General features: G+C 36.6%; 1 protein-coding gene across 14 annotated transcripts in view; it reads right to left on the reverse strand.

Annotated features, from left to right (window-relative positions):
• Positions 1-5,487, reverse strand: part of LOC133523941 (voltage-dependent calcium channel type A subunit alpha-1) — a 114,144-nt gene extending 108,657 nt beyond the window's left edge. For 4 of the 14 annotated variants that reach the window (XM_061859696.1, XM_061859688.1, XM_061859672.1 and 1 more), the window contains exon 1: positions 4,232-5,032. The gene's annotated coding sequence lies outside the window, so the exon portion shown is untranslated. Of the gene's footprint in view, positions 1-4,231; positions 5,034-5,084 lie in introns of those variants that run through there. The other 10 variants (XM_061859712.1, XM_061859705.1, XM_061859679.1 and 7 more) reach the window with 6 other exon arrangements.
• Positions 5,488-25,196: the final 19,709 nt, after the last annotated feature.

Below are 25,196 nucleotides of genomic sequence, written 5' to 3' on the forward strand. Positions count from 1 at the left end.
GCATAATCATATCTATACATATAACTGCTGGTCTAGCCAAGTTGACTATGACAACGAAAGCTTTGTGTCTCTCTATCACTCTACCATATTAGTGCGACGGTGACAGTTGAGTTTCGATCGCTACGGAGCGTAGGCGATTGGCCTGTTGGCTACGCCTGGATAGTCTTCGAAATATTGCAAGTGATACTTTCTGCCATACCTATAAATATACATAGAAACATTAAAAGCGCTAGGTTTTGCTAATTAGATTTGTAACTATGTTTGCGGAAGGCGAATCTATTAAATAAAATGTGAACTGATGACACTTTCATCAGTGTAACTACAAGATGTATTCCAACCATTTTTTAACCCCCACGCAGACCTTGGGGTTCTATACATTTCACGAGAGTCAATATTCTTGGGTGAAACCGATTTAGTGTTCTTATTTGACTTTTTATGCTCCCGAAAGAGAAAAAAGATAGGTGATTAATTTATTGAACTACAAAAATAGTAAAACCGTGATCCAAATACCTTTACTTTGATTTACCCCAATGCACATTATTTCTTAACTTTCTTGTACTCGTACTAAAGAAACCATTTCCTATCGGGGGCCCATTTCTCGAAAGGTGTTAGTTTAATATTAAGTGTGTTGGTAACCCATACGACTTGACAGTTCGTCGAATAATCATATTAGTTTCATACCGTTCAAGAAACGGGCCCCTGAATAATCATTCAATCATACACGTGTGTAACTGTTATGTGTGACTGTTTCAAATCAAGATTGACAGAGGATTCTTAGATTCTTACACATATCATTCAAGTGTTTCATAGCATTGTGACAGTCCGTTTATTTAATAAGTAGGTTGTACGTTTATGCCTTGAAACATCAATATCAGTTATATATTATGTAATACTTAAGGACGACACACCCTAGACCGGGCCGGAGCGGGCGGTGCTTCGTTTTCTATGGAAAGCACCACGTGATCACTGATCAGCCGTCATTGACGTGTCAGACACCGTGGCCCCGGCCCGTTCCGGCCTAGCGTAAGGCATCCTTTACCCGGAGTCCGGACTTTTAGTAGAATAGTCATATAAATATATTTAAAACAGACCAATACCTGCTAACTTGAAATTTGGCCAACAGCTTCAAAGCTGCACTACGTTTTGCTTTATTCATTGTAATTGTTACGATTAATTTTATTCGAAAGAAAAATTCATTAAAGATTGAAATATTTAAAATTAAACATGATGTTTACAAAAAATCACAAATAGTTATTGTTATTGTTATACAACTACATAGTTGCCACTCTGATTCGCTTTTGATTCCATTTTTTTATAAATATTTTAGGACATTATTACACAAAGATACAGAGAATCTACTAATGGTTGTAAAATGATTATGTAATATGACTGGATTTACAATAGGATAAATCGGATAATTATTCAATTTATTTATTATAGTATTAAGTTCCTAAATTATATTGTGTAATTTGTAAGTGAAAATTAATTTTCAGGAACAATGTTTGCCATTACACAGGGAATCGTACGTATACATACATCACTATTTGAAAGAGTTTGTTTTATGTGAATGTAACCATTTAATACGTGTTTTTAATATAATTAAGTTTATGTGTAATGAAGGAATAGATCCGGGCAGTTTTCTATTTAGTTGGTTAACTGATAAATGTTTCAAGTGCCCGAAAATGTAAAAACACATTGTTTACCCTGAAGATATAGACTATAGAAAGTTGAAGGCAGTTATTAGATCTCTTTAAAGTGTTAATGACTTTGTTAATTCACGCCATCACGACTTAAGATTGATTCATGGAACACAGAAGCTGGAAGCTTAACAGCTTAAGAGGAAAGGCCAGCTGATCCCCTTCTCAGATAGCAAAATTTAAGGTGACTATCTCCGTCGCGCTGACGGGGGCGACCACTAAAATTAGTGCGATAAGGGCAACTGCAGCTTAGGCGACAAATCCTGCGTAAAAATCTCAAAAATCGAGGCTATGTACTCGACTGTTTCCTCCTCCAAAACTTGACTAATCGTAATGAAATGTGGAAATCTAAATTATAATGAAACTATAGGTGTTTTGATTTTCGGGCTTATCGGTATCAGTTTTGAATACCATGCTTTTCTTTGCGGCCTAGTCAATTAGGCCGTTTTTCCGATGTTTGAAGTGCTCTAAGTAACGGTTAGAAAAGCAAGAATACAAAAAAAAAGGAAAACTGTCCAACCCAGATATTGATAATATTAATCTATGGAAAAATATACAGTTAAGTACGTTTGTATGGAGAAATGACTGTGACCTCTTAATTAGTCATTATTTTCTGGAAGTATTTTACAATGTGGTTTATATTTTTTCAACTTTCTGGGTCTTCAATAATTCACAAGCTTCACGAGGATAAAAAAGCTACTAACCTTGCTTTGCTATTGACTAAATATAACCTACACCAAACGTTCACGGTTGCATTATGTTATTACCGAATACGAGTCCCCATCAATGACAATAACTGAACAGAGAGGCCGCCAATTGACACCCGTTTATGTGATATGTGGGTACGATTTAAATAAATTACATGATGAGCTCTGATTCGTCCGGTGCTTATATCAATTGGACACCGAATTAGGACATGGCATGGATATCAACAGGCTTTTTTCTAATTAGAATTTTTTCTTTAATGTTTCCAAAATTTATTTATGATACCAAAGAAAACGAAATTGAAAAAATATAAAATACTAAATTACTTAATTATCCTCAATTTATTTAAAATTTCAAGTCTATGTCGCAAGTATATATCTTTATTTAGTTGCGTACATGAATAGGAATAAAACAGCTTTAAGTAGTTTTTGTTTCTTTTAATGTATTGAATATACCAATTTAAAAATACACATTTTTGCATGACATTCTGACTAAATTATTCAAATTAGGTTTTATTTGTTATTCAACATCGTCACCTAACATGATCAAAAGCTAGAGTATTAATAAATGAAATGGAAGGAATGTAGAGTAATATGAGTATTATAGCAAGTTTAATAACGTAATTAGTCATTGGTTTCGCGATTACCAATCAGTACTATCCTGCTCTAGTTCCACATAGGGTAAAACGTCCTATATGTTTTAGTGTATGTAAAATTGGAGCAGAATAGTCTCAAAAATACATCACATGCTGCAAACACTGTGGTGGGAAGGAGACAGGCTAACGCGGCCCGCCCGGGCCAAGAGCTAGACGCTAGACCTACGGAAAAACCGCTAACACAAAGGAGTAATTTAGGAAAGCGACTAAAGATGGCGTCGAACTTACGAGCATACACATAGAGACTCTTCAACCTGTATATATCAATTAGAAATAACGTATCCAACTTAATCATCAGTAATTATGAACATTTTTTAATACCCTTTGCGGTTTTGTGAAGTGGGCAATCAGGACATGAGATTATAATACTATTACATGCAAGCAATGTAAGAACGTGTTATTTGTCATAGTACCCTGTCGTCTATATTTATTGAAACAAATTCCTGGCATTCGCAAGGTTTGCACCTACGCGTTAATGAACATTTACCTGTACTAAGGAAACGAGATTAAGTACTTTGAAACATATGAAAAACAATTCGCCATATGCATGAATCTTAAAATCTATGGGTGATTGAGATGAGTGTCAAGGAACATGATTTTTGGTAAATCCTAGTAGAGGTTATGAAGGTATGATGAGACATCATCGTCGGCTAAAATACATCAAGAATAGTGTAATAATTAAGTAGGGAGAACTGGCCTTAAATACAAACCTACTGCTAGGTGGATCGACAATTCTGCAAAGAATTTGGCGCAGAATCTGTAGAGAGCTAGAAAGAGAGGGCTAATGCCTTTTAATATTTGGTCAAAATACTTGATAATTTATAAAAGAGCTATGAAACTACATCGATACTCCATGTTAATGATTAATTGTTTGATGATATATCAGATCTTTTGATACTCAGCGCAGAGGAAACGATATATTTTGACGTATTTAAAAACCTATGTTTATATTTGACGTGCTTTTGTAATAAAGTTCAGAATAGATGGAGCTTTTTGAACAGTAGGTATGCTACAACGTTCCACGAGTGAACAAGAGTTTACGTTTTTTAGTAATTATGTGGTTTCTAGGAATTGAGCTTTAGCCTCAGTTTTGAAGATTTTAGATTGTAGGTACGTGTGGTTAGCCCTCTTGTGTATTGCCCTGCTCAGCGAAGCCTTACAATCTAGGACTCACCGAACTTAAGGGCATGGGCGCGGCAGGTTGTACGGTAGCACTCCTTTAATAATCACGTGTCTACGTAGTATTTACGACATAAAGCCGTAAATTGTAAGTTTTTCGTATAATCCCTGGATGTTCATTAAACAACTAGAGGCAGAGCTAAGTACACAGCACAACCCCCACCGCAGTCCACTTTTTATGTTAACTAGTCTCTCATATTAAACACGATTCTGAATTTAAATATACTAGTTCATTGAACTTCCCCCTCGAATTGAGGTGTTGCACTGGAGTCATTAAGATTGTTTAAGTGTTAGTTAATGTTCTGTTAGTGTCACCTTACAGTCTAAAGGCATTGAAAACATTTGAGGTTGGCACCGCAGTGTCCACGTGCACGTCACGACGGTATGAAAGGGATGAGTGGTGATGGTCTGCCACGACTGGCCATAACACGACGGTGACGAAAGGTCAGGAAAGCCTAAAACCTGACATGGGCTCAAGCAGGGGCATTCCTGACGCCAGCGACCCATCGACACTCCCAGCGGCTCACCATGTGCCCTATCATTTGTTAATTGGGTTTCGCAAAACAACAGGCAGCATTTGAGGCGAGACGGCTGAGATTGTCCGCCGCAGGAGCGAGCAGCAGCGCCATCTAGGAACCCTCATGGGGACCTAGAGACCTACTCCTCACCACCTGCAGATGATAAGAACGGCACGGCGCCCCGTCCGCAGACCGCCACTCACACAACCGCGAGAACCACTAACAGACTTGCACTAGACGGGAGCAACGGTCAGCGGACGGGCCGAGGTCGCAAGAAGCGAGCGACGAGCGAGCCGGCATTTTTTTTTTTATGTGACAGCGATTGCATACCGTCGTCAGAGCGTGGCTGCGTGTGGTGGTAGCGGTCGGGTGGGCCATGCTGTCAGGCGGCGCGGGAGAGGCGCGGGCCGGGCATGGCGGGTTGCTGCTCGACACTGCGGTGCGGGCGTCCGCGGCGCGCTCTGCACGCCACTGACCCGCACTCCTACCCGCCGCGCGTCGCCGCCCGCCGACGTTCGCGATCGCAAGTCTTTTATGCGCGCGCAAGTGTCGCACCGTGCCGTAAGTCCGCCTACGACTTGGCCTTGCCATTTTGGAGGGTGGTCTCTTCACCGAATTTCTTTCTTCAACATAGGCTTTATGCTCCTCGACCATATGACTTAACACCGCACGAGTCGAGCAGCCGGCCGCCTACACGCGGCGGGGGGGTGCCCGCAGCCGCCCGCCGTCGCCTGCAGACGCAGCGCGCGCCCGCCCCCCGCGCTGTGTTACGCGTTCCCACCCCCGCCCACTGCACTTCTCAGCTGTGCACTCCGAAGAACTTATCGTAGGGCGGATTGTACGATAACATACATTCAACATAGACTGGAAGACACAAATTCCACTAATAAGGAAGCCTCCAATCCGTTCAATCGAATCGAGTATCAAGCTCTAAATTGCAAATTTCAATTAAATATGAGATAAAGAAAATACGTACCTAATTTAGTAATAATAATTAAAATCGTATTAACACAATCGTTTATAATACTTTTTCTCTAATAATAGTAAGTTATAATAGTTGCAAGGGTACGGTTTAAATTTATGTTTTTAATTATGTCAGGCAAAGCACTGCTAATAAAATCTGTATGACATTAAAAAAAAACAGTTTTACTCGTAACAGGGAGCTCACAAAATGCATACCCAGTTGAATAAATTTCATCCATAAAGTGGATATGCACTTTTGCAGCTGTGTATACATTTACTTGTGCTAGTATAAGCACACGCTTGTTATGTGTATTGGTACATAGTAAAGTAAAAATATAAGTGGCAAGTACGCCGACGCCGGGCCCCTCTGCCCAGCACACGCTGAGACTGGATCATTTTGCCCATCAATACAATAATAGTTTCGTCTCGCTTTTAATCTACATAAATTTTGCTTTGTTTCTTTCTTTAACTAAGTAACTCATGTGTAAATCATGTGAAATAGTTAGTCTGGAGTCTAGTAGGAATGGAGAGCTTCGTATGAGGACACGACGAAGAAGGCAAAGTAAACCTTCTAATAACGAACTTTTGCGAAAGTTTTAAATTGAAAATGAATAATAACAGCCCATTATAATTATATTTAAACCCCATATAGTAGGAGATACGTTATAAGGAACATATATCCTCATCTGTTATTTATTTTTGATAAGAAATAAATAAAAGATAATATGTGAATACGAATATTTTCTAACATTTATTTCTTATCACAAATAAATAATAGATGAGAGTATTTATAACCTAAAACGCATCTTAGACCAATAGCAATATCATAAACGTCATCACCGACTCATAAAAGCTCGTTCCATAAAAAAGTAACAAGTGAGAGCGCAAACAGCTGTTTTATTAGTCGATTTACGTTTGTAAACAACACGGTAGGGCGACACGCAGCAAATTCACGGGGAGTGAGTATTGAGGGACTCCGTTGCAGTTTCGTCCGAGTTTCAAACGAAAGTGAAATGCAGTTCCTGGTATCGTGTGGCGCTTCGCAGTCGAGGAAAGCCCTTCGATTTATCTAGAAAGGGTTTATTTTACATCATCATTCAGCCGTAGGCGATTGTATTATTGGTTTCCGATACGCTTTCACGCGATAGTTTTGTAATGCAAACAGTGCAAAGTAGATAGTGGTTTTGCGTACTATTAAGGATATCCAAGTTGATGAATGGTTTTGAAGTCCTCGGGTGACTACTAAATCTCAGTACCTAGGTACGAAATTATAATTTGTTACTTTTTCTGTTTGAAATGTAAAACTATAGCAAGTAATACGAGGGTGGCATGTTTTTGATGGATATAGGTACAAGGAATCAAACATGGTACCACCTCCATAGTACGATAGTTAGCTTATGAGATAGTATTCCATTAAAAATGTTGAATACGGAACAATTTGACATGTTTCAGAAAAAACGGAAACCTTATAGGATCACTTTGTTGTTCGTCCGTCTGTCTCTCTGTCTGTGAAGAACGCGTTGAGGTAGGTATTGAGTTGAAATTAAAACCATACATACTCAGGTCTTTAGTCTCTTGAAGCGGTAAAAAAATCTAATTTCTAAGTTAAAAAACGTATATTTCGGCATTTTCAAGGGAATTCAAATCAGTACTCCTAGTGTAAATAAATTCGATTTTGAAACGTGACGTACGCGTTTGCGTTTAGTCTCATTTTGTATGGGTTTTTGAACAGCGCGCCAAGCGGGACGTTTTGGAAAGTCAAAAATCTCATACAAAATGACACTTAACGCAAACGCGTACGTCACGTTTCGCTGTCGAAAATATTTACACTAGAGGTACAGAATCAGAATAAGAAATCAGAAAAGGAAAAAGCTAAAACTATGAATTTATAATAAATAAAATATAAGTAGTTACATTTGTATGGAAAGCAACGTAATTCGTGAAAGCAGAAATAATATTAAAAAACGAATTTTAGAACCTCATTTGTCTAGCTTTTCAAGCCCCTGCTTCACCTGCACACTTTTCGAACAAGCATCCACTTGACAAGTTGCTCCCTTTATTTTATTCTTATCTACAAAATCAGCATGCATGTTAAGTTTCAAGTTTTCTTCCTGATGGGACTATACTTTAAAGAATTTATTTGATAGCATGTTGGGTTCAGTATATTTAATGTACATACAATCACATGCAGAGGCCGTTGACTTGTCTTAGAAGTTTATATGCACAGGGGGCACAGCGATGCTGTAGCTCACTAAGCAAAATTACTTCATCGAAAAGAAGGTAACAAGGTTAATGTATTATCCATAAGTATAACTTTGGATATGCTTACGTGATCGTAAATCAACCTTTTACATATTAGTTAGTAACTGTGTATGCGAACATAAGAAAGCGGTCAGTGTCAGTTTCGACCGGTGTCGGTTAGACAATGTTACAAGTACATGTGTGGATTAAGCCACCAGAATGTAGAGCACTGTGGCTTCCCCGATGTGTCCGAGATTAAAACCTCTGTCTCTGCTTGGATCCCAAGGAACTAAGAAAGTTTGTTAAAATGGAGATTAAGATTATTTTTTAAGTGGCTGACAATATAGTATTAAGCTTTGTGTTGTGATTATTTATAAGATTATACCTATCATTTGTAGTGTCATATTTCATATTTTAAAGATTATTTAAGCCAGCATAAACAGAAATAAAGAAAAATATCCTTTAAAGAAATTAGTGCCCCAGGTGGCCGTATTTTAGGTACCACAATATACAGTACTAGATCTACTTAATAGTTAGTTTTTTTTATTATTTATTATTTATTTACATCATCATTTGGTTCGTATTTAGTAGTACTTAATGAATTTTTTGTATTATCATTGTTTTATTTATTTATTTTATATCACGTCGGTGGCAAACACGCATACGGCCTAATGGCAAGCAGTCACCGTATCCTATGGACGCCTGCAACTCCAGAGGTGTTACATGCGCGTTGCCGACCCTATATTTTTTACTATTGTGACTTTTTGAGGTTTATATTTGTTTCTATTTCCATTGTTTTGTTTTGTGGTATATTCATTTTATTTTATTTTGTATGCTGATGTTCGATTGCATTTTGTATGGGATTTGAGGTTCCAAAACGTCCCGCTTGGCGCGCTGTTTCTAAATCCCATTCAAAATGAGAGTTAACGCAAACGCGTACGTCACGTCATGCTATCGAAAAATTTACACTAGGGGTTCTGTATTATGTTATAGTCTATAGATAAAAGTTTGGGTGGAAAAATAAACTGGGTTATTGCAAAGACGTCAGGGCACCTGCCACAATAATGTTTTCACTAGGTATCGAGGCAGGCGGTGACTTGCCGCCCACTGGATGGGCCCCTGAAACTGCCGTCGTGAAGACGACCAGGAGCAACACCGGTGTAAGGGGTGTCGAGAGGTGTACGCCGCTTTCTACCCAGTGACTGATAACAGCCACTGTGCCAACTCGCGTCTTATGCATTTTTCACTTCCACCCCTGGAGCATATAGCTCTAACGCTCCTCTCTGGACGGCCAATGAAGGCAAGCCAAAGCTGAGAGTCCTGCTTGGCGTTCACTCCGACCGACGAAAACACGCCGGAGACGGAGACCCTGGCTGACTCTCAGGAGTACTCGGGTCCGTGGGGTCGTTACTCCCCAACAGCTCTCCACAAGCTGCCTAGCTCTCGCAACGCTCAAGATTCCACTTGCTCGGGTATCAATATTAGCACGAGCGGTTAAACAACAATATTACTAAAGCCCTTCTTACGTGTAGTTTTATTATACAGTTTGCAAAAGATCATATTAGTTTAATCATATTATTAATTTTTAATTTGGACATCATTACTAATACCTAACATAAAATCTTTTTATGACCTCCTGATCAAATTAGTCAACAGTAATGCGTGATTTTCGACTAGTTTTCTTAATGGGTGTTTTAAAATTTCGATTTAAATTCTTTTAATGTGTTGTCAACCAAGTTCAGGAAATGGTGCCTAATTAATTAGCCTAGTTGAACTCAATTCCGATGTTTTTAAATTTTGTTCTGTGGTAAACTGTATTGTATTGTATAATTTATAAAGGACGCACAAAATACGAAGACAATTTACTCGACATTGACAACTATTTATATGTTATTATGATAATAGAATCATAAGTGGACAGGAATAATCAAATTGGAAAGATAAGCAAATAATGAATTTGAAAAACACCATAGCTACCTTATATTTGAAAAATCAAAAATGGAATTTCTATTCGACCACTTCACTCATGAAAGGGGGGTTTTAGCAAAGTTCCAAACCAAACCAAAAGCTCAAAACAATTGCAGTAGCTATAAAATATTTAAAAGTGGGTAACCATGTCCAAGTATGTTCATACATGCACGTTTCTTCATATTGCAACAGCCTCTGTCTCGATGTTCTTTTACACAACAACCCACATTCAAGTTTGGAGTTTTACGACCCAGTTTTATGATTAATTATGTTGTGAGGAAGGCCTGTGTAAACATTTAGCAATGTCTATACTTCTCAACTTAAATGACTGACATTACAATAAAAAACCGGCCATGCTCTGTATAGGGTTCCGTAGTTACTCGTCCTACATATCCTACCTCACATCCTACCTATCCTACATCACAACAGACAGCCTTGAGGGGGGCAGTTAATATTATGGATGATTTAAGATTATTTTTACATTTTTTCTTTCAGTAGATGATTTTTGTTGTCATCGTCAATTACGCCTGGAGTGTACTATGTACATGACAGGCATAGGGGAGTACTTTCACAGCACTAGTACATGTTTTTCTACGAAAGAAATACTATTAAGTGTATCATATCATTCATATCATATTTTCAATATTTTCGTTGAAAGTTTTCATCGAGCTTGACTTTCATGATATTTTTATAGCTAAAAGTACTGACTTTATCAATCTTAAAAATTTATGTTTTGTTTTAAATTCGTCTTGTATTTGGTAGTGCTGCCGCTTTTGCAAAAATAGTTCATAGATTTAGTTTTTTTTTACCTGAAAACTGTAGCATTGTGATTTTTGAGTCGGTTTGAGATGGAGTCTCATTAATAGGTAAGTCAGCAAAAGTTTAAATAAAAGAATGAAAATATTGCCCTACCATGAGATAAGGTCTTATCTTAAGGCAGGTTAAGGCAGGTTTGAATAGGTATTCTTAAAGAGTTTTCCAACATATAAAATAGCTTACCAACCATACAGGGTCCCACAATGTTTCTGGAATTAAGAAACTACACTGTACACTGTCTCACCAATTTCACTGTGATCACATATCGCACGGAATTCACAAACAGCACTGATTCACAACACACTTTTCACTGCGATCCAATAAATGTTGATCTGAAAAAGATCTTACAGACTACATTGTATTTGTAAAAAATGTTGCTGTTAAAAGTACAGCAGCCTTACCACAAGCTGGTCACTGATATGACACTAACATATTCGCTTACTTTTTAAGCATTTCGCTCTTACTGACATATTAGTGCGAGCGAGATGTATAGAAAGTAAGTTTGCGTAACTTTGAGGCTAGTGAATTTGTCAGTGTCAGGTCAGTAACAAGCTCGTGGTAGCCGTACAGGTACTCTCTGTCTATCGCACTCGTACCAATAAATGTGCATGAGTATGATACACTAAGAGTAATATTATATCAATATTAAATCAATGATTAGGGTAAATCGTCAATTACTGTGCAACACTCTTTAATAAAATAACTGGCCACCTTATACTAAAAATGACTTCTACACCTACATATAAGCAGAATTGGCTACTTGACACATGTTGAATATTATAACAAAATTTAGCTAAAATGATAGAAAATGAGCCATCCATTATAAAAATAGGAAATTAAAAAGACATATTGAGATTATTAAAAAATACAAAGCTCCAGAGTCTAAAGTATTTTTTTCTTACTTTCAAAATGAGAAATGAAAATGGTACCATTCGATTCCTTACATTTTATTGAAAAATAATTTGTGACATTTATATACATAAACGCAATATTTCAGGATCATAATTGAATTTTTTTTGATCTTCCATACATTTAGGACAGACTAATTTAATGTGACGTCACATAATTACAATATCATTCTGTTAGAGGCGTTTCAATTGTCGAGTGCGCGCGTCAGACTTTAACCCTCATTTCTGACATTTGTGTTGCTTAAATGCCATGAGTTCTACATATATACTATATATGTATTGATTTTTCTGAGGATCGAATGTCTATATATTATATAGACATTCGATCCTCAGGAAAATCAAGATCGATTTACATTATTCACAAAAGACCGTCAAGTAGCCAATTCATCTTTAGCATAAAGTGTCAATAACTGGCCACCCTTCAATTACTAGCCATCTTATAACACTTTAACACTTTTTTTTGCCATCTTTACCACTTTTAAGAACAACAACGACCCGCTTTCATGAGCTCAACATGAGAAATGAAAAGAAACACACAAAAATTACAAAGATTAACAAAATTCAATATACGCGTTGATTTATTTTATTTGTAATTATTTAACACTAAGCAGCAAGCCCTTCAGTATACGCTAACTGTTTAATATTCCTCATCCAACTTGGAAAAAATAATGCACAGAAGTAGGCGCGTAAGAGGATTGAAAGGGGGAGTTAGGTGAATTGTTTCCCCCTCGAGCACTAACTGTGCAAAAACTTCCAGTGGCGCAAGCATGTTTAAAAAGTGACAGTTGAATAGTTAAATGCAAAAATAACCATTGTATGGCATTAGCGTATTTGCATGTGAAAAAGTTAGCTTTATGTGATATTAAATTAGAAAATATGAGAAACTGATTTCCGGATGAAAATGTATTTGTTTTCAATGCAGCATTTCTATAAACTGGTGATAATACCTAGTTCCTGATATTTACGAAATGGGTTAACTAAGTACCATTTATAATTATTTGGTTTTATATTGGTAAAATTTCATTATCGGAAATAATAAACTGTAAGCTAAATATGTATACTAAATTTTCGCATTAATATAATTCTTAAAACGCATTGCTCAATATTGTATAGTTCGGCAAACTTACACAATGGACAAGTTTCGCATGTTATTTTGCTGTAACCTTTGCCAAATTAGACCTCGCCGTTTAAAGGTAAAACTCGGGTCACGACTGCACCGTTATTTGTGCAGCATTGCAGTACCGGAAAATGAGCGATTTGACTGTAAATTGCCTTATTGTCGTTGCCATACTACTGACATGGTTAGAAAGTTCAGTCAGTCACTTTTTTGTTGCAGGTGGCCGGTGCTCTTTGTCTCGGGTGCCATGTTTGTCAACCTGCATGCATCTGCGGGTCTATGGTAGAGAGCAACGGGCACTATGCCTTGAAGTGTTGCGGAGAACCTCCCCACCACCTTCCCACCCACCACGCGTTAAATTATATTACTCGAAAGGCACTGGTATCAAGCCAATGTCCCTTGTGTGCTGGGGCCGCCGGGCCTTAGTAGGTCGGATGACAAAAGGACGGACTGTTTGACTCTGGTGCCGTGAGAGAGAGGTAAGTGTCTTTTGAGAGAGGGAAGTCACCTGCGTTAGTACGTTCGCCGCCACGCACATTGGCCGCACCGTGTGGTGGGCAGGAGCAGCTGCTGCGTAGGCGCGGTCCCTAAAGAGGGACAAGTACTCCGGGCTCTAAAACTTCTTGTTTGTTGCCCCTTGGCGTGGACACGTTTGGGTGCGCGGAAGCGAAATCCTTTCTCGGGCAACTAATAGATGCCCTGTCTGCAGGATAGGGTTCGTTCCCAGTGCAGAAGTTATCCATCATGATCCAACGCGGAAACGCAGCAAGCTTCGGGAGCGATGCGGGGTGGGTTGTTTGAATAGGTTACCTATAGTTTAGTGTTCGTTTTATTTAAGTTAAGTTTATTGCTGAATTATTTTCATGTGCCTAAGTTTTTTTATTATAATATACTTATGTAATATGTCACTTTTAAAATACTTGAATGTAAATTAAATATGTAAATTAATATTTCAAAATGTTCTTAGCTTGCAAATTAGAATCGCATTTTGAGTGGCCCGCTGACCTAAAATAACAACTATGTACTTCAGTTGAAAGACTTGCAAGGAGCGGGTCATGTGCATAACTGTATAATTGAATGAGAAACGACGAACTAAATGCTCGTAGCCTCATAGACTAAAATGCAATTGAGAAAGCATATACTTATCACATTATTAGTGTTAATAATATAATATGTATAATGTTTGGCGCGTGCTTGTCGAGCGGTTCTATCCAATAATCAAATCACTGTGAATAAACTCGATATTTCATATTAGTTATAAGATTAAAATTTTACATAAACTCTTAATATAATATACATGATGTAGTAAAAATAGTGGAGATCCGTTTAAGAACATATTCGGTACGGTGTTCTGATGAGAAAAAAGTCTAAGAATTGTTTTGACCCGAAAAAATTTTTTTTGTCTATTGGCCAGGTTGTCCGTGTCGGTCAACCCTCCATACAAAGTCCAAAATTTTTCCACGTCAAAAAAATACAGCTTCTTCTTTTTCCTAATCAAAACACGATACCGAATATGCAGTTAAACCGATCCTCACTTTTTTTGGTACACCTTGTAGATTATAAAATAATAATAAAAAATAAAGGCAAAATAAATGTCTACATTAAACTTTTACCACAAAAGCTCGGAAACGCTCTTTTTATTCTTCAAAACTGATGGGAAAATGACATTTTGTCCACAAGAGTAGCATATGAATATGATGTAAATTTTGAATTTCTTTTTTTATTTTATTTATTTATTTAGTCATTACAAAATATACCCATATCTAAACTTATTTAATAAGTATCATTAAACCAGTAAAGTCGGTATCATTAGGTACTCCATGCCGTGGTAGATTTTATACAAAAATAAATTATTCTATAACAAAGGATAACAAACTGTTCTATTGTAATGTGTTATTCTTTATAATGGCTGGTAGAATTGAGATTAGTAAAAATTGACTCGCTACGCTCGTGGCTCAATTTTGATATCTTTCGCTTGCGTTAGTATAAATAGCACGAGGGGCTAAACAACAACTTTGCCGCCTTGTGAGACAAATAACTAATATAACCGCCATTTTGCATTTTATTGAAACACAAATTAACCTATGCCTACACGGGCTCTCAAGCACAATGACTTAAGGAAGAATCTGCTATTTATTCGACTAGTACCGAACCGAACGAGGTCTCAATGACCGCCTTTTTAAGAAATCGGTTATACGCAGCGAGTTCGCAAAGTGCATTCGACAGCGAGCACGTGTAGGGGTCACTCGCAAAACGCGCGGGCGCGGTGCAGCGTACATCGACCCAGGCCTTCATTCAGAAATGCACCGTCTGGACTATTGAAACTACATTGTTAACTTATAGTTGGTGCGTCTCGTTTCCACTTAAGCGTAGATTACACTTGTAGATGTACAATAGATTCTGTACTTCTGAATTAGAACAAATTTCGTAAAACGACTATCGAAAACCAGGAACGTAGTTTTAATTAGGTATGTTCTTTATCATTATCCCGTAGACATTTTCATTCAGTGATATTTGTAGCGTGGTAGGCAATACCATGTATATCTTCATAATAATATGCTACGCGTTAAACTACTTACTTAACTGAAAAAAAAATTAACCCTTAAATTAACACAAACACGGAAGGTCACGAGTTTAAATCTCCTCTTTTTTAAACGCCCTCAATAGTTGTAATGATTACTCGTATGATTAAGAGAATGCAAACTGTCAAATTGTACATTTCAAGTGTAATAATACTAATTTAAAACCGATTTTCGCAATAAAAGTAAGAAGACCAGAGCATTCCTGTATGTAGAGCATGCCCTTGAAATTTTAATGCTGATTCTAATGATTTAGGCTACGTACACACAGCGTAATTTTTTCCCGTATTCCATATACGGGATTTTATCGAATACCGTAGTGACAGCATAATTTGTATGGCATTTTTCAAAATCGTTCACACAGCGTCTATGCGGTAAAGCCACCGTGTACGATTACGGCATAAGGGAAAAATCAACGCCGTATCAACGTAGCCTCTATCTGTTACTTTTTGCTGGGAATTAAATGAACGTTAGCAAATATTGAGTCAGTTTGCACTGATACATTTGCGTTACATTAAATAGGAACTAAATGCAGCCCCCGACCCGGTCAGTAGGGCACCGCGGCGCGCTGCGCTTACCTCTATAGGCACACTTGAACTTTGAACTGGCGGCTGCGGCCGTAGCAACGCATTTTACATAATGTATAGCCTGGATCCAGCGTATATCGGCTTAATAAGGCGTAGTGGTTTTGTGTGGTTTGGTCATATGACTAATATCTGATCGCTTAACATGACTTGCATTTGAAGTCGCGCTTGACCAATGGAGTCGCTCACGACAAAGTATACCAGCTTAGAGCTCTGTTCGCAATAAATTTAAAGCATGAAGGGAAATGGGTGGTACAATAGAGAAATAAGTAAGCATATATTGCTCACTCCATACATCAGTTTCCTTACCAAAACGCTTATTACTTTCGTAGTCGACATCTAGCGTCGAGCGGCGGATTTATCAGTACTGCTATGGACTGTACTAACAGCAAAAGAATTATTTATATTAAAAATCTTAAGGTTATTTTACTCGTATTTCTTTTGTTGTCTATGATATAAAACAGCCAAATAGCAAGAAGAGAATGAGTTGTCAAACATGTAACATGTAAAAGATTTGGTGGATTTAAAATAAATTAATATAACTTATATTTTGTTTTAATGTGGAGATACGGTAAGAACCAGGCCGAGGATACTGTCTCACACATGCATAAGGCGCTATCATCGCGAAAGGCCTTAACATAATTGCAACAAGTATCCAAACGGGCAGTTTACCATCCTAAAGTATGTTGATTTGTGTACGAGTAGGTAACTTATTATTCTTTCTTCTAGGAATGAATTCTAGAGTTTTAATGCCAAGTGCTACGTCCAGTATGGAGAGGGATACGTATGCATTCTTAGTGCCAGGTTTGTGTAAACTTAGCGTGGTCAGAGTCCAGCGTGATTATTTTCTTTGTAAGTTCCAATATTTGAAGCCTATAATAGTTACCTATTTATTTTCGATAGCTGATTTACAAGTATTAGGGGTGAATCAACTTTAAGAATATGTATATATTTCCAACTAGGGAACAAATGAAACAATTTTATGTAATATTTTTGTTTATATTTGTTTTTTAAGTAGTCACACTACTATTTTAAGGGAAAAAGTGATCACCGGTGGACTTGATCATTTTTTCTGTTATGTATGATGTCTATTTTAGTTTATAATTAGAAGGAAGAGGAATTTTTATCGCATGATAAGACTAATAGCTAGCTATGGAGTCGACGTTAGCAATAAAATTCAACTCATATTCATACTCATACTCATTCACTTATTTAATTAGTGATTTTAATTTTATATGGTCAAGAATGTTTGTAAACGATCCTTTATTTTTGTCTTTCAGGGCATAAATATTAGTAATAAAAAATAATGTCCATTTTTATGTTTAGATTAATTTACATTCATATTATTTTTAACCTCTTTTAATATACATATTGTTTTTTTAATGAAATTTCGTAATATAATCAATACAAAGAATAGTAATTATTCTTATTTGTAATTCAAAGACGAAATTAAAGTATAGTATACTTTAATTAAATAGATTTGAGTTTTTTGACGATCTACACCTAAAAAAATATATATATACATATGTGACGTCCAAGTTCTAGTTCTTCGTTATAAAATTAAAATCACTTATTAAATAGATGAATGAGTATGAGTATGAATATGAGTTGAATTTTAATGCTAATGTTGACTCCATAGCTCGCTATTAGTCTTACCTGGCGATAAAAACTTCAATGCCTATTTATAATGTACATATTTACTTTTACGATATCAAAACATGTATAACTCGTCAAAGTTCTAGTTCTTGGTTATAAAATTAAAATCACTTATTAAATAGATGAATGAGTATGAGTATGAATATGAGCTGAATTTTATTGCTAATGTTGACTCCATAGCTCGCTATTGGTCTTACCTGGCGATAAAAACTCCAATACCTATTTATAATGTACATATTTACCTACTTTCACGATATCATAACTTACAGACCTTGTATTTACCTAAAAGTATTGCCCGTTTAATAAAATAATATTTTCAAACACAGAATGACCCAGAAAAAATGTTTTAAACGCAAATCGTCCTATTAGTATCGTTGCAAATAGAGCGATATTTGATAAAGTAGCCGTAATATAGGTAGGTACTCGTATTATACTAACCATTGATATCAAAGCCTGGTGCATCCGAGCCCAGACGGCTTTGACTCTAGAGTACTCAATAATTTGGGAGTTAAGAAGTCCCCTTGCCCAATTCCCCATGCAATTAAATAGATATGAGTTTTTTGACGATCTACCCCTAAAAATATATATATACATATGTGAGCTCAATTACGTTGAATACCTACGACGGCTTTTAATATGGCCCTTATCCTGGATTAGATTTTGCTGAAGTTAAATCAGGCTAAGATGGCATCCTAAAATTACTTATGCACTAAAACAGTTACGAGTATTTGGCAAATAGGTACCTAAATTAAACACGGAAATTAAAATAGCCTAACCTAACCTAACGCCCTCAAAGTTTGTGCCTATTTAGCGTTGGCGCTGTCTGGGTGAGAGTACCATATTTATATTTAGGTCAAGCAGAGATTAATGTTCTTATTTTTAAATTGTATTCTACGAATTATGTTATTTAAGTTAAACAGAGAGTTTTTTTATTTCCGTTAATTTCAAGGGTGCATTCCTGAGCTTAAATTAAGCGTCTTTCTTAAAGACACCGGTATTCTAATGAACTCCATTTTGGAGATAATAAATAATTTATTTTTATCTTATAAGGCCCTTACGAGCGTATACACTTGCCTTAGGGCCTGTTCACATATTGATTAGTGTTTAGTACGAGTCTGTACATTTGCTACTAAACGTAACTACTATCTCGGATGATCGATGTTCAAAATGACATTGATATATCACAGTTTTCAATTGTTTGGTTAAATTAAATGTAATGCCCGTGTTACAACAACGCTATATGCACCATTTAATTACTTTTTATATAAATAAAAATATATTTTTTTTTTATTTTAACCATGTCATTTAGTTTCCTTAAACGTACTAACCCATACCCCGGAGTTAACGGAATTCAATAAAAACACGGTGTATATCAGTATTAAAATATTTATTAGGACTTGATCATCACAACACATTTTTGTTTGCAATTAATCTTGAAGGTATTATAAAGGAGACCGTCGATTTTCGGCCCAGGAGATATAATCGTATATACCTTACAGACTTATACGTTAAATACATACGCATTTTATTACGGAAATATACATAATTAAATACGTTAGGAGGTTATATAGGGAATCTTACAGATACGGAGGTTTTCTACTAAGGAGTTATATTCACTCTGTGCAAACTTGTTTATGACAACTAAATAAGTCACTCGACACCAACTGCCAATGTCTGCTGCGGAACCTCAAAGCAAATATACTATAGAGGCGTGCGCCTGTAGGAAATGCGACGTGATTAGACACACGAATCTACGTAATTTAGTCGAGTTCATTGTGGCCCACTAAGCTTTGGTAAGCACTGACATAAATGTACTACATACTAGACAGGCTATCGAGAACAAATTATGTCCGCCATTTTCGGCGTTTGACGTCTGTCACTATGCTAAAGAATAAGCGTAGGTGCGTAGCTGGCTAGAGGGGAAACTGTTATGATAACTGTTCATTTTCTGCCTAAATACGCGCCGTAAAAAAATTAGATAAATGTATTTGTTTCCTTACAAGTTTATTGAAATTGTTTTACATATGTGACAATGACGACATTAAGAGTTATAAAAATAGTCTTAAAACTCTTTCAATTTGACTCTCGTACTCGTAGCAATTTTCATCAAATCGCGCTTGTACTTATACTCTTTGAATATAAGAAAAATACTACAAAATATTATGAGATAAAGAGTAATATATCATAATTTTGTATATACTTATTCTGTAAACAATAAGTACCTACGTGTTACATCCGCGAAATATAATCTATGGTCCAAAGAAAATGGCGTGCCACCGCGAATGTTTAAAGTGACGTTTCAAAATAATCTAAATGAACTTAAAACAACAGTTTTTTTCCAGTGGATTGTTATTATACTGTTTTTATTATGTTTCTTCTTTCACATAGGTATTAATCTTTTATATATATTTTTTTAATTTTGTTACATGCGTGGCATCTCGCCAGCAGTCGGAGACGTTCTAAACGCAATTAAGTGCCGACACTTATTGAGGTGCGGAAACAATTTGTTAGAGATGCCGACTGTAGTACTATAAACTGTAGTGATTAAAATTGACTTGTTTGGTTGTTCAGCCATTTTTTGGATGCCGGCGACTAATGAACGGCATGGCTAATTTAACCAAATGACATGTACATGCATATTAAAGTATATGTTCGATTTCAAAGAGGGGGCCCAACCGCGAATAGCCGACGTTGTCTTTTCAATAAACGGCTGCTAGCATTGTGTAAGAAATGGCTTGAATTCTTATTGGCACTGAAATATGGTGGCTCGCAGCAAGAATGCTCGCTCAAACATTTCTGTTAGATCCTAATTGACAAACTGACCTAAGTCTCTTAAGCTTTATACCCGACTGATAACATTAATGCTATAAACTTATCTCCTAAAATGGTGTAGCGTCCTATATGAAAGTTATATTTTAGAATTATGCAGCTGCAGATGATTTTAGTTCAAAATAACTCAGATGAGTAAATTGTGCATTTACAAAAAGGTAGAATGTAAGAATACGAGTAAAGTGTTACTCTCTTGCTCTCTCGCTCTAGGAGATGGTTGCCTCACGGTTGTAGTTAGTGCAAGAAGAACTGTAAGTAGGCACTAGGATTTAGATAAGTATTTATACCAAGTCACCCGGACGTATGCTACGTACACAACGCCGGGTGCCCAAGCACATGCCCAACTGAGCAGTGTAATTTTTTTAATGTGTTTGTGTCACATTTGTTATGTATTTGTGTCGTCATCATAGATTAGATTTTGTATGTAATGAGTAAGAAGTGCGACTGTGTGCACGCTTCCCCCACAAAAAAATGGCATAACGATTTGTACGGTAAGATATCGCTTGGACACTTGGGGGTCCTGACCGAATCTTTAGTCATCTTTGTGAATTTTTATCTAGAACGATTTTTTTGATCCATTGGTAAGGTGCTGAAACGGTGGAGGAGAATTAGCGCTGATTATCACAAACACCCGCATTCAGCGGGTCAGCCGCATTCGAGGGGAGCCAGTGCTGTCAAACTGGTCTAATTTGACAGACATTCATACGTACTCTCAGAGTAAACAACCCCAATTGAACCGTTGAAGTTGAAGCGTTATACATATAATCTTATGGAATGTTCCGTACTATTTATGACCTATAAAAAAAAAACTACTTACTAAATCTCGTTCATAACAATTTTCGGTGGAAGTCTGCATGATAATGTACATCATATATTTTTTTTAGTTTTATCATTTTCTTATTTTAGAAGTTACAGGGGGGGAGGGACACACATTTTACCACTTTGGAAGTGTCTCTCGCGCAAACTATTCAGTTTAGAAAAAAATGATATTAGAAACCTCAATATCATTTTTGAAAACCTATCCATAGATACCCCACACGTATGGGTTTGATGAAAAAAGATTTTGGAGTTTCAGTTCTAAGTATGAGGAACCGCCAAAATTTATTGTTTTTTTCTATTTTTGTGTAGAAATCTTAATGCGGTTCATAGAATACATCTACTTACCAAGTTTGAACAGTCTAGCTTTTATAGTTTCGGAAAAAAGTGGCTGTGACATAAACGGACAGACAGACGGACATGACGAATCTATAAGGGTTCCGTTTTTTGCCATTTGGTTACGGAACCCTAAAAAGCGGTCAAGTGCGAGTCGGACTCGCCCATGAAGGGTTCCGTACAATTTATGAGGTATTAAAAAAAACAACTTACTAAATCTCGTTCAAATCAATTTTCGGTGGAAGTCTGCATGATAATGTACATCATATATCTTTTTAGTTTTATCATTTTCTTATTTTAGAAGTTACAGGGGGGGAGGGACATACATTTTATCACTTTAGAAGTATCTTTCGCGCAAACTATTCAGCCCTGCAGTTTAGAAAAAAATATAGTAGAAACCTCATTATCATTTTTGAAGACCTATCCATAGATACCCCACACGTATGGGGGAACCCCTAAAATTTATTGTATTTTTTTTCTATTATTGTGTGAAAATCTTAATACGGTTCACAGAATACATCTACTTACCAAGTTTCAAACAGTATAGTTCTTATAGTTTCGGAAAAAAGTGGCCTTTTTTTGCCATTTGGCTACGGAAAACTGGTCTAACCGCATAAATACATGAACTTTAGTAGGTACCTACTAGGACAATGTTGTAGGTACAAGTTGAACATCAAGTCTAGTCAGAGCAGTGCAGCTGCAAAGCTTTTATCTCCCAAGTTCGGGGAACCTGCATCGCAAACAATTTGGTGAACTCTACTGAACTGTCTGTTTGCATAATGCTGTCAGGCGACAACGCTGCTGGGGGATTATTTCAACCGCTTGCTTAGCGCGGGCGACTCCCACCGCCTGCTTGATTTGAACTTTATGATACGTCAAATATTATTTATTCCTAGATACGATATGGATCGAATATGTCAGTGTCAAAATTGACGTTTCTTCAAATAAAACGTCGTTTTGACAAATCTGTCTTTTTAATCCGTTTTCTGAACCTACTGCATTTTAATGAATTAATAAAGGTCATGCCTGGATAAGCAAAGTGAATCTGCCCCCAGCGAGTTTTGGCTTGTAATTTTTGTTGATGATGTGGCTTTATATTAGTAGCAAGTATGCAAAATATCATGTTACAGATTTTGGTAAAAAAATAAACAAAATACGATCTTTCTTCAATATTTTTTTTTTTTTTTTTTTCTAGCGAGCCGATTTTGAGGTGTGTCACATATATGATGTATATCGCAATGTGTCCTATAATTGATGTCGTATAATTGCCTTTACTATATGCACAATACAGGGCGAAATCTGGGTCGTGATTCAAACTTATTGGTCCTAACTCGATAACTTTAATTACAATTCAGGCTAAAACCTCACTGTTATGACAACTTTGTCATAACAAAACATCGAAATCTAATCGATATAAAAAATAAAAATTTAAATATTGGAAATTGCATTGAGCGGTCTGACATGGTAAGGTTATTACCAAACAAATCGTGCGACTGCTGCTCGAGATTTATTTTATCAACACTATCCTGATTTGCCTATCCCAAGCCGAAGATTGATTTCCACGATGGTTCAGAAATTATGTATCTTCAGATGCCCGAACGACAAACCGCACGGTTCCTATTAATCCCCGCACCACGTGACCGCGGCCATAGGTACATTAGGCGGGGACATATAGGAATGATTCATATGAATGCACCTATTCAAATTTGTGCCCGGAGGGGACAAATAGGAATATAGCATCTGCACAGAAATATGAGCTCTGTGCTCTAACTTACAGCATAGTGAAACTCGACATTTTTATACTTAGACTGCTTACATTTCCTATACTTGAACAATTTTACTTATTAACTATTTAGTAATTTGCCAATTTTCTGTTGTAATTTTTATATTTAGAATTTAAAACCGACAAAAAGTACTTATGTATAATGAAAGTAACCGGTTAAAGTCTAAATCGACGCGCTTTTATTGAGGTACCTGCTTTACAAGTAAAATCCGCATTTTTTTTTGTAATAAGGGCTTTTAAATTGAATACCTGGGCGTTCTCATAAACACTTTTTATAAATAAATAAATACTAAATAAAAAAATATTATAGGACATTATTACACAAATTGACTAAGTGGGACTTTAGTAAGCTCAATAAGGCTTGTGTTGAGGGTACTTAGACAACAATATATATATAAATATATATATATATATATATATATATAAATATTTATAAATACCTAAATACATAGAAAACACCCATGACTCAGGAACAAATATCCATGCTCATCACACGAATAAATGCCCTTACCAGGATTTTAACCCGGGACCATCAGCTTCGTAGGCAGGGTCACTTCCCACTAGGCCAAACCGGTCGTTAATATTTTCGGAAATATATACGCCCTCCTTTAACTTTTGTACCGTAGGTCCAAAAAATATGAAATAATGTAAACCTTAAAGATTTTCAATGAAAAATATAGCGAACACGATCAGTTGAGCCGTATTTGAGTTATTGCGAAAGGTCTACTTTTCTTATTAAAAAGATGTAAGTTTGGACGTACGTAGGTACGCTGCGAAGGTACTTCCTTTTGCTTGTCATGTACATGATACTTACTGATAGTTCCCGTTCGGACTAATGTGATAGAAGGTTATTTACGGAACACTGCACTGAGTATGGCCCTGCATGCTCTTGGCCGGTTTTAATTTTAAGTCAACAAGGAAATAACCTCCTTTCAGTGTCACGTGATTACGATCGCAACACAAACTTTTCACCTACTTAATTACTTAGCCTTTAATAAAGGGAAAGAGCATAAAAATAGGTCATATTCATGTATTGGGGGGAAAACGGGACGGAAAATAGTGCAACAAATTGTGGTATAGCGTTGTTTCGCTCGCGAGCCGGAAATCAATAATGGCAGCTGGCCACGTGGCGGGAAGAGGCCATGTTCCATTTACACCAGCGTTTCGGCGTCTACTTTAACATTACAAAATGCATGATTATCGAACAATGTCAAAACAATTACAATCCTCAAAGGAATCAAATATTTATAAGTACGAGTATATCAAACCGGCCAATTCGAACGTACGTTGACATCAGAATCTTTATCTTTATCTTGCATTTCGCTCGTATTTGTCCGTACATGTATTAGCGTGGGCGAGATAACGTAATAATATGATTCAAATATCATTCAGATGTCAGTGCTCTGTAATGGTTGTCTAAACTTACTGATTCGGATGTTATACCGAGTCTTAAAATAAATCAGCCTGGTTAATGCGACAAAAAGCACTCTAAGAACTTATAGGTCATCCAGTCCAGACTGTTTTACATAGCAGTACTTAGGTATGTATAATTTTACTTTCGGGTAAATTGCAATCAACAGGACGACGATTAAGTAATTATACTATAAACATGGACTATATCACGATTCACGGCTGGCTTCATAGAAGAAGTCACTTTTCTCAATTTTACTTTGATCGTCATACATGGAGCATACGGACCCTTCTCTGATGGAAAGCCCCATATAGTCTGGCAAACCAATTTTGGCAAAAGCAGAAGAATAAAAAAGTTAGTTTCAGAAAGTACGAGGTTCGAATGTGAGCACAGTGAGCGCCGCTGCCGCTGCGGGCCACTGGGTGGAGGACTGGA

Source organism: Cydia pomonella, chromosome 1 (assembly GCF_033807575.1).
Source record: "Cydia pomonella isolate Wapato2018A chromosome 1, ilCydPomo1, whole genome shotgun sequence".
Lineage (NCBI taxonomy): Eukaryota > Metazoa > Arthropoda > Insecta > Lepidoptera > Tortricidae > Cydia > Cydia pomonella.